This window comes from Heteronotia binoei, chromosome 4, assembly GCF_032191835.1.
Source record: "Heteronotia binoei isolate CCM8104 ecotype False Entrance Well chromosome 4, APGP_CSIRO_Hbin_v1, whole genome shotgun sequence".
Classification (NCBI taxonomy): domain Eukaryota; kingdom Metazoa; phylum Chordata; class Lepidosauria; order Squamata; family Gekkonidae; genus Heteronotia; species Heteronotia binoei.
In genome coordinates this window covers 78,540,379-78,549,955 of record NC_083226.1, presented here as the reverse complement: position 1 = coordinate 78,549,955, position 9,577 = coordinate 78,540,379, and positions in this window count along the sequence as shown.

Sequence of the window (9,577 nt, the reverse complement as noted above, 5' to 3'; positions counted from 1 at the left end):
GCCTTTATTTTATCCTGGGCTGGGTGAATGGCACTCGCGTGTGGTAGGTCATGCTCCGGAACTGGCAGGTGTGTTGCTCATGCAGTTCCCTGCAGCTGGCGCATGTCTTGGGGGTGGATGTTTCTGTCACCCGTGCCCATGGCTTTTGTCGACCTGCCTGATGCAGCTTAAGGGCATCGTCCCCGTCAGAGTCTTCCGACTCTGTGGCCAGTCGCAGCTGGTGAGCATTGGAACCCAGGCAGCGGGCCTTCTCCTTACTCGCATCCTCAGTAGTGGTGGCTGTCTGTAGGGCCTTCACCATGGTAGGGTCTTCTTCCATAGCAATTTTCCGACGTGCCTTCAGGTCCCGGAGGCCATGAGTGAACTTCAAGTTGCGCACCGTAGTCCGACTTCCTTCCCATGTCGTGCAGGCTAGGAAGGTTGCTGCAGTCTCATTCGGTTCCTGGAATCTGTCAAGGAACTTTAGCCACAAGGTGAGGCGGGTTGGCTTTGGGACGAAATGGCTGGCCAGCACCTTGATGATCTTGTTGAAGGAGAATGCTTCGAGCGTTCCTGGCGCGACCAGGCCCTCCGCGAGCTGTAGGTCGCGATCCCACAGTTGCTCAGCAGGAAGGCCTTTTTGATTTCTGGTTCGTTATCCTTGATTCATTGCACCACAAGGTGGTACTTGAGTCTTTTGACCCAGGCTTCCCAGGCCTCAAGCTGCACTGTTTATTTATTTATTATTTATTTATTACTTTACATTTATATCCCGCCCTCTCCGCATGCGGACTCAGGGCGGCTTACAGTATCATAAAAACAATCAATTCCATAAAACATATAAAACCATAATACATTTATCAGTTTAAAACTATTACGCTATCTCAATCCAGTCTGGCGGTATTGGGTTCTGACTATGACCACCAGCTTCTGTAGGATGTCCGGTGGCAGCCCATTTTCAGTCAACCAGAAAAGCCTGTCTAAACAGTTCGGTCTTACAGGCCCTGCGGAACTGTCAAACTCCGGAATGGAATTTTGCAATCTGGACGCAGTGGTCATGGTCAGGCCGGGCGGCGGTGCCTGTTGCGTGGTAGCGCTGGAGTTCTGCGTGCTTGGCGATGCTGGTTGGTCCTGTACTTTGCTCATCCGGATCCTACCTTCATCGCCACTATAATATAGTGGGTTCTATGCATGGAGGAGTCACCAGTAAAGTGATAACAAGCTCTTGGCATGGCATAGTATAGGGCTACATTACAAGACTGAGGATGGAGGCCTATTGGCCCAACTTATATACAGTTCTGGGCTCCCACACAAGCACATCATTGGGTCATTCAAACCAGTGGGGGCTCGTGATTGGTCTAGGGCTGCAGAGATTTGGATCCTGCAGTGTTTTGTTCCCAAGTCCCCAAGCTCAGTCTATATGGCTCCAATGAGCCTGGCAGGCACACCCAACATTTATTTATTTATTTGTTTGTTTGTTTGTTTGTTTATTATTTATTTGTAATTTATATCCCGCCCTTCCCACCAGGTGGCTCAGGGCGGCTTACAACATATAAAAACTAACATATAAAAACTAACATAGAATATAAAATTAAGCATAAAAGGTTAACATTTCATAATTTACATAGTTAAAATCTAGACATTTGTCACGGTTATATACATAAACATAAATAGATCCCTAACGGAAGGGCACTTTCCAACATCACTCAAAGAGGCTGTGATCCGTCCCCTCTTAAAAAAACCATCTTTAGATCCGGCCCAATTGGCACACTATCGGCCGGTTTCAAATTTGCCCTTTTTGGGTAAACTTATTGAGAGGGCAGTGGCAATGCAGTTACAGACTTTCCTGGAGGACGCTTCCGTCCTTGACCCATTTCAGTCCGGCTTTCGCCCGGGACACGGGACGGAGACAGTGTTGGTTGCCCTAGTGGATGACCTTCAACGGCATCTGGATCGAGGTGGCTCGGCAGTGCTGATGTTGTTAGACCTGTCGGCTGCATTCGACACGGTCGACCATCGGCTACTGACGGGCCGCCTTGCCGACGCGGGGATTCAGGGGTTGGCCTTACAGTGGCTTTCCTCTTTCCTGGAAGGTCGGGGACAAAGGGTCGCAATTGGGGGGGGAGCTATCCCGGAGGCACACACTCGATTGTGGTGTGCCCCAAGGGGCGGTTCTCTCCCCGATGTTATTTAACATCTACATGCGGCCTCTTGCCCAGATTGCCCAAAGGTATGGGCTGGGATGTCACCAGTACGCTGATGACACCCAGCTCTATCTACTGATGGACGACCGGCCGGTCTGCGCCCCGGAAAATCTTGACCGGGCATTACAGGCCGTGGCTGAGTGGCTCAGACTGAGGGGGCTGAAGCTAAATCCTACGAAGACAGAGGTCCTTTGCTTGGGTCGCCGCGGCCCGGGGGGGGATCCCCCTGCCAGCTTTTGATGGTGCGCCGCTGATGGTGGCGGACAGGGTCAGGAGCTTGGGGGTGCTGTTGGAGCCTTCCTTAAAGATGGAGGCTCAGATAGCAGCCGCTGCCAAGTCCGCATTTTTTCATCTTAGGCGGGCAAGGCAGCTGGCCCCCTTCCTGGAGCGCGACGACCTAGCAACAGTGATCCATGCTACGGTCACCTCGAGGTTGGACTACTGCAATGCCCTCTACATGGGGCTGCCCCTGTCCCGGACTCGGAAACTGCAGCTGGTGCGGAATGCCGCGGCCCGGCTGTTATTGGGTCTCCCAAAGTGGGGACACATTCAATGCCTCTTTAAGCGGTGTTGGAAATTGCCCTTCCGTCAGGGATCTATTTATGATATCCCGTACAGGATATCTAAGCTCCCTCTGGCAGGATTTAATAAGCCACTTCCCTTGAGTCCACATATGTAACATCCCTCCCTCCTTAGTTCGCAAGTCCCTAGTGGACATAGTCTTTTAGGTACGTGGACTTGCAATGCTCTTGTGTCAACCACCTGAGTGCTGGCGTGGCACACCCAAAGTCTTCCCTTGAGTCCACATACATAACACAGGTGTTTTAATCTCAGTCTATTTAAGCCTTGATCTGGGAGGGCAATCTTTCTCTATCAACCACTTTGCTAGACTCCCACTCTTCTCCTCTTGTTCCTGCTCTTACAACTCATACTCAAGATCCTAACCCCAGGCCACAGACTTACCCAGGAAGACCCTGCTCACAATTGCACCTGGAGTCAGAACAGATTTGTATAGGTGAAGGTCATTCTTTGGGTGCATCAGTCATGGGTCATTAAAGGTCAGCTCTGAATAGGGCCCTGAAATAAACTAGAATGTCAGTGAGGCTGATGCAGTACTGATTGCATATGTTCTGTACAGCTGGTCCCAGTCAGAATTGTATGTATATATATATATATATATATATATATATATATATATATATATATATATATAGACTCGATGGTGACCACAGGAGATTCACTATCGAAACAAGTTGGCCAGGCCCAGTTGCATGGTGGTTGGTAGGGAGACAGAAAATTTAAGAATTCAGGGGGAAGGGAGTAAATAAAATAGATTGGCTAGTGGATAGGTAGAATTAGAGATGTGAAGGCCTGAAAAAACCTGAAAAGAAAAGAAAATGATTATGGAATGTTTTATTTTAACAGATGAATAAAATATTTTAAGGCAAGGTGTTCAGATATTTTCCAAATCATTTCTAAAAAATATGTATGGTATCAGATTATTCTAATTTCTGTGCACTGAGGACAAGCAAGTCCTAGGTCATGCCCATTCATTGAAACTTAGTCCTGCACTCCCTTCTATCCACTTCCCCCCTCCTCAATTCTTTTTATGAGAATGAGTTTTTTTATTTTTATTTAATACTATGGAAAGGAAATATGAATAATTGTTACTTCTGGATTTTTAAAAATTGCTTTGTGGAGGGTTTTTTGTCTGTTCCACATAAGATAGTAAACAGTTCAGGAGATTGTTGCTCCATTTGTTACAATCACAAATAAATATTATTTAAAAAGTAAATTCTGTTTGTGATAATTTCATGCCAAGTAAAATTGTCTATAGTCATATTTTATGTTCCTAAAGTAACAGAATGACTTTCAATCTGGAAAAGAAAAAACAAGTGCTAATGTAGCATTTTAAAAAAAAAATTCCAAAAATTTCCGTCCCCCCCCCCTCAAAAAAACCCAGAAAAAACAGGGGGGGGTCTGAGCTTCAAAATTTCTGGAAATTTTAAATCTCTAGGTAGGATAGAAGAAAGGAGTAAAAGGAGAGAGGCTATGGTGGCTTCTGGGGGAGGGGATACAGGGAAAATGAGACACCTCTTCAATAGTTCCATGGGGGTCCCTGTTTGTTTTGCTGTAATTCAAGTTTCTGGGCATTTTTCAAAGGATCCCTCATCCAGTATGCCACAATAATATGACATGCAAATAACTATTGTCAGGTCTGATCTCTCCAGAAACTGATGTTGATGACAAAGCAGTCTAAATTGCTATAAAGCTCTCTTGGCCACCTCTGCAGTTTGCATATCAGCAACCTGACCCTTCAGGGAGAAAGAAACACCTTCTAAAACAAGTGAACTTTGTGCCAATCATATTCCATTTTACCCTGCTTTTTGTTCAATATCCTGAGGATTCTAGAAAAGACTTTTCTTTTTCCTCCTAAAAAGATAATCTTGTGGAGGGATACTGAACAATATTCTGGAAACCTTCTCTGTTTCCCTCCCCAAACATCCTGCCTTCCATCAAGCAAAGCATTTGCTCTGTAACACTCAATTACTGGACTGGCTGCAGCAAAGACTTACCATACCAACAACCTTACTTACAAACTATGTGACTGTCATTTCAGAACACAATATTTTACCCAGAAGTTTATCCTGTATCTTCTGATCCACTATCTCCTGTGGTTGCCCTTCCTATTTTCTTCACTATCCTTAGGAAATATAAACCAAATGATGACACAAGCAAATGGAAGGTTATATAGCCTAGTTCAAACCTGAAAATCAGAAGAAACATCATTCAGATTATGTATTTTTCTGAGGTTAGTGGAATTATCTATTTGATTCAGGTTCTGCATGCATATTTCTAGCCCCTTGATTCCCTCACCCCTGTACTTTGTCTAAACTAAAATCTCTAAACTAAAATCCTGAAAGATGGAGAATCTCATTAGATCTTTGTGTATAACACTGGCGGCATTGGGGGGGGGGGGAGTCGTCACAGCTTGTTTATGGCAACTGCATAGGATTTTCAAGGCAAGAGATATTTAGAGGTGGTTTATCATTGTCTGCTTCTGTGTAGCAACCCTCAACTGCTTGGTGGTCTCCCATCCAAATACTAATCAGGGCCAATCCTGCTTAGCAGCTGAGATCTGACAAGATCAGGCTAGCCTGCTCTATTCAGGTCAGGGCTGGTGGCATCTACATAAGACTAATTACACCATTTTCCATTAAGGACAGACATGCATGAAAAGAACCATGCTCTTATAATGGAAACTATTACTAAACAGTAACACACAAACATTGTGCATAATGAGAGTACAAAGATAGCAATTTTATGACTTTCAGAGAATAAAAATTGGGCAAAATAAATCAGATACACATTGCTTCTACTCATTAAGGTGGTTAGGGAATCTATTAGGACTCGCTATGCGTGCCTGCAAAACATGGTGATACTACTAAAATAAATATCATTTATCCCATAGACTTTATTTGAATTGTAAAGCTCCAGAAAGCATTGTAACAAAAGTGTCTTTGAAAAAGAATTCCAGAGGAAAGAGGGTGGGGGTTATTGGTTTATTTGAACAGGATTGAGCAAATGATTGCAATAACTTTGAAGGATTTTAAAGTAGTGGTCAAGCAAAAGTAATTGGTCAGGAAAATGTATTGGCATGAGTTCAGGCTTAAACACCATAAAATGTTGTGATTTAATTAGAGCTAGATTTTGTTCACCCTTGAAGAATGTCATCTACAGAACCACACACACACGTATATATATTTGCATTTGGTATACACTGCTGTCTTGCCGTGACATGCACATGGTGATGAATGGGTATTGAAGTATGTGATTATGATTAAGATCACACTTGGTTTTTAAGCAAATGTTAACAAAGCTACTAAAAGAGGCCAGTGAAGTACAAGCAAATAGCTGAGACTTGTCTTTGCAATGACTGTGGGTGGGCAATGCTGAACTGTTTATGTAAGCTGGCCAGGAGATAATCCTAGGAATTCCAACTGCTGGGAACCAGATGAGAAGGTCCTGCATGTTGCAGTCAGACCACAGACTAGGAACTGGAGAGAAAGCAATGCAAACAAGAGGGAAAGATCACAGTTATGCCTTAAGGAAGGGTTTAAAATCTGCCAAAAAGATATCATCATTCCACTTTTATCATTATTTGAATAACTATTTTTGATAATCTTCATTTGTTATATGCTACTAGTTATGCTTTGGGGAGTGTAAGGATATTCAACACCCAAAGAAGAATTAGGGTATCTAGGATGCCATCCATACAGTATTTGGCAGATGTTCCTTTCATTTATTCACTGAAAGTTTTCTGAGTCTAGATATGAGAAGAAGAACATTTTATATTCTCATCCTTCATTGCACAGGCAAAGTTCAAGTGGGGCTGGAAGCAAGGGTTCAAACATTAGTTCGTTAGTGTAGTTTATTATTGGTTCATCTAGCACTGGACAGTTTATTCCAATATGCAGCAGGTCTTTGGAATCTTGGAGGCACATTACAGGTTCTGTTTCATACTGTGTGGTTTTCACATTGGGACAGGGCTTGAAAGGTTTCCCCATTGTGACCGCAATTTTTTTAAAAAGCCAATGCTATGCTGGGAATTATTAGGAAGAGAACTGAAAAGAAATCAGCCAGTATCATAATGCCCCTGTGTAAATCAATGGTGCAGCCTCTTTTGGAGTATCTGTACAATTCTGGTCACCACACCTCAAAAAACATATTATAGCATTGGAAAAAGTCCAAAAAAGGGCAACTAGAATGATTAAAGGGTTCGAACACTTTCTCTATGAAGAAAGGTTAAAATGCTTGGGGCTCTTTAACTTGGAGAAACATGATAGAGGTTTACAAGATTATGTATGGGATACAGAAGGCAAAGAAATAAGTACTTTTCTCCTTTTCTCACAATACAAGAACTCATGGGCACTCAGTGAAATTGCTGAGCAGTCGGGTTAGAACAGATAAAAGGAAGTGTACTTCTTCACCCAAAGGGTGATTAACACATGTAATTCACTGCCACAGGAGGTGGTGGCAGCTACAAGCATAGACAATTTCAAGCAGGGACTGGATACACATATGGAGCAGAGGTCCATCAATGACTATTAGCCACAGCGTATTGTTGGAACTCTGTCTGAGGCAGTGATGTTCTGTATTCTTGGTGCTTGGAGGGGGGACACAACAGTGGGAGGGCTTCTAGTGTCCTGGCCCCACTGATGGACCTCCTGATGGCACCTGTTTTTTTTGGGGGGGGGGCACTGTGTGACACAGAGTGTTGGATTGGATGGGCTATTGGCCTGATTCAACATGGCTCCTCTTATGTTCTTATATTTTTATTCCACTTTTATTCCCAATGAGAATTCTAAGTAGCTTACAAAAATACACTTTGAATAAATGTACATACCATTTACTATAAAAACAAAGCAAAACTGAACAAGACATTCCAGGCTGATGTCTACCAGGTAATTTTTTCATATACAAGTCTATAGCTCCTCCCATTGCAGGGGGATGCATCTCCACAAAGAAAGGGGCTAGAAATAATTTCTTTTTTTAATAATGAAAGCTGGGAATTCAAAGAACCTATTACACCTATTGTTAGAACATTATATCAAATGTAAGGATATTCCTGTACTGTTTTTCTCCCCTTTTAATTAAAAGCTCCCCAGTGGCAGGAAAAGAAATAGCTGCCATGTGGAAATCTGGATTCCCCCACCAACATAGCAGGCATCCCAGCTTTGCTTCAATTTTCCCCAGAACTTCACAACAAAGCAGATTTGAGAAAGATCAGCAGGGAACCTGGGGCACATAACCCATGTGTACGTCTGACATAATCATTTGCTCATACCTCTATATTCCAATCTTCTTTTTCCATGAATTGTATAGGTTTATTCTCTTCTCTTCTCCTAGAAACCAAGGTCTGTTCCCAGTTCTTTGTTGGGATATCCCCATGTCCCTCAAGGGTGTTTGCTGAGACTTTGCTATAACTGTTTCCTTGCCATGCTGTTTCCTGTTCTGTTTTTTTACCTCTGCATGCTTTCATGGATTAAGCAGTCAGCTCAACAGAGGGCACCATTAGCAAGATACTCTACCTATAGAATTTTTTGCATGGAGAACCAAAACCCCATGCTCCAACAGAAAGTTGTAGAAAGTAAGTTAGACTTGAAAGTTGTAGTAAGTATAAGTTGTAGTAAGTAAGCTAGATTTGAGTCCAGTAGCACCATAGAGACCAATGAGAGTTTCAGGGTATAGACTTTCAAGAGTCAAAGCTCCCTTTGTCAAATTTGAGTAGAAATGGAGATCTGAATCTTAATCAGAAGGTGGGAGGTGTGTCATTGAAAAATGCTTGTAAGGGATGCAAAGGTGCTGTGCATATTCAAGCATAATCAGCTTGATTAGAGCAGAGTGGCAATGCTTAAGGGCAGAAAATTTGGGGGGGGGGGGTCCATTGTTCTGAACTTATGAATTAACTCAATTTCAGCAATCTTGTTTTGTGATTCCCCCTTGAGATTTCTTTGTTTGAAAGCTGCCACTCTTAGATCAACAAAGGACTAACCTGAACAATTAAAATGTTCTCTCACAGATTTTTAGTGCTGCAGTTTTTAATGTCAGATTTATGTACATTTTTCTTTTGCATAGGGACTGACCTGTTTGTCCAATGTAGAAAGTCAAAGGGCATTGCTGGCATTTATAACACTGGAAGATGAACAAGTGAAATGAACCTGAGATGGTATTTGAAAGGCTGTCATTTAAAGGAGGGCAAGGAGCTGTTCCACTTGGCAGCTGGGGATAGGACCAAAAGCAATGGGCTCAAATTACAAGCAGAAAGGTACTGGCTAGATATTAGGGGAAAAAAATTTACAGTTAGAGTAGTTCAGAGGTGAATCCAGTTGCCTAGGAAGGTGGTGAGCTCCCCTTCATTGGCAGTCTTCAAAACGCAGCTGGATGATTATTAGTTGGAGATGCTTGAAACTGATTCTGCATGTAGTAGGGGGTTCGACTAGATGGTCTGTATGTCCCCTTCCAACTCTATGATTCTATGAGTGGTCTTGTTAGATCTGGTTATTGTCATAGTGGACATGAGGACCAAGTTGGCATCTTGGTTTGTTGCAGGCCATGGTCTCAGAGTCTGTGTCCATGTAAGGAAGGGCATTGTACTGGGTGACAAGTTGTTTAAGTCTAGAAGGCTGTCTGTGAGCAAGAAAAATAAAGAACAAACAACACATCACGTGTATCTAATGCTTTCCATATATCCTGTCCCAGGCAGGATAACCTGAAAGATAGGCAGAGTTATGTGAATACTATAAACATACAAACAAAAATTGTATTAGAAAAAGTATGCTTGTGGCATTGAACTGCATATTCTGATTTAGTCCTGTGAGCCAGCTGTGCTC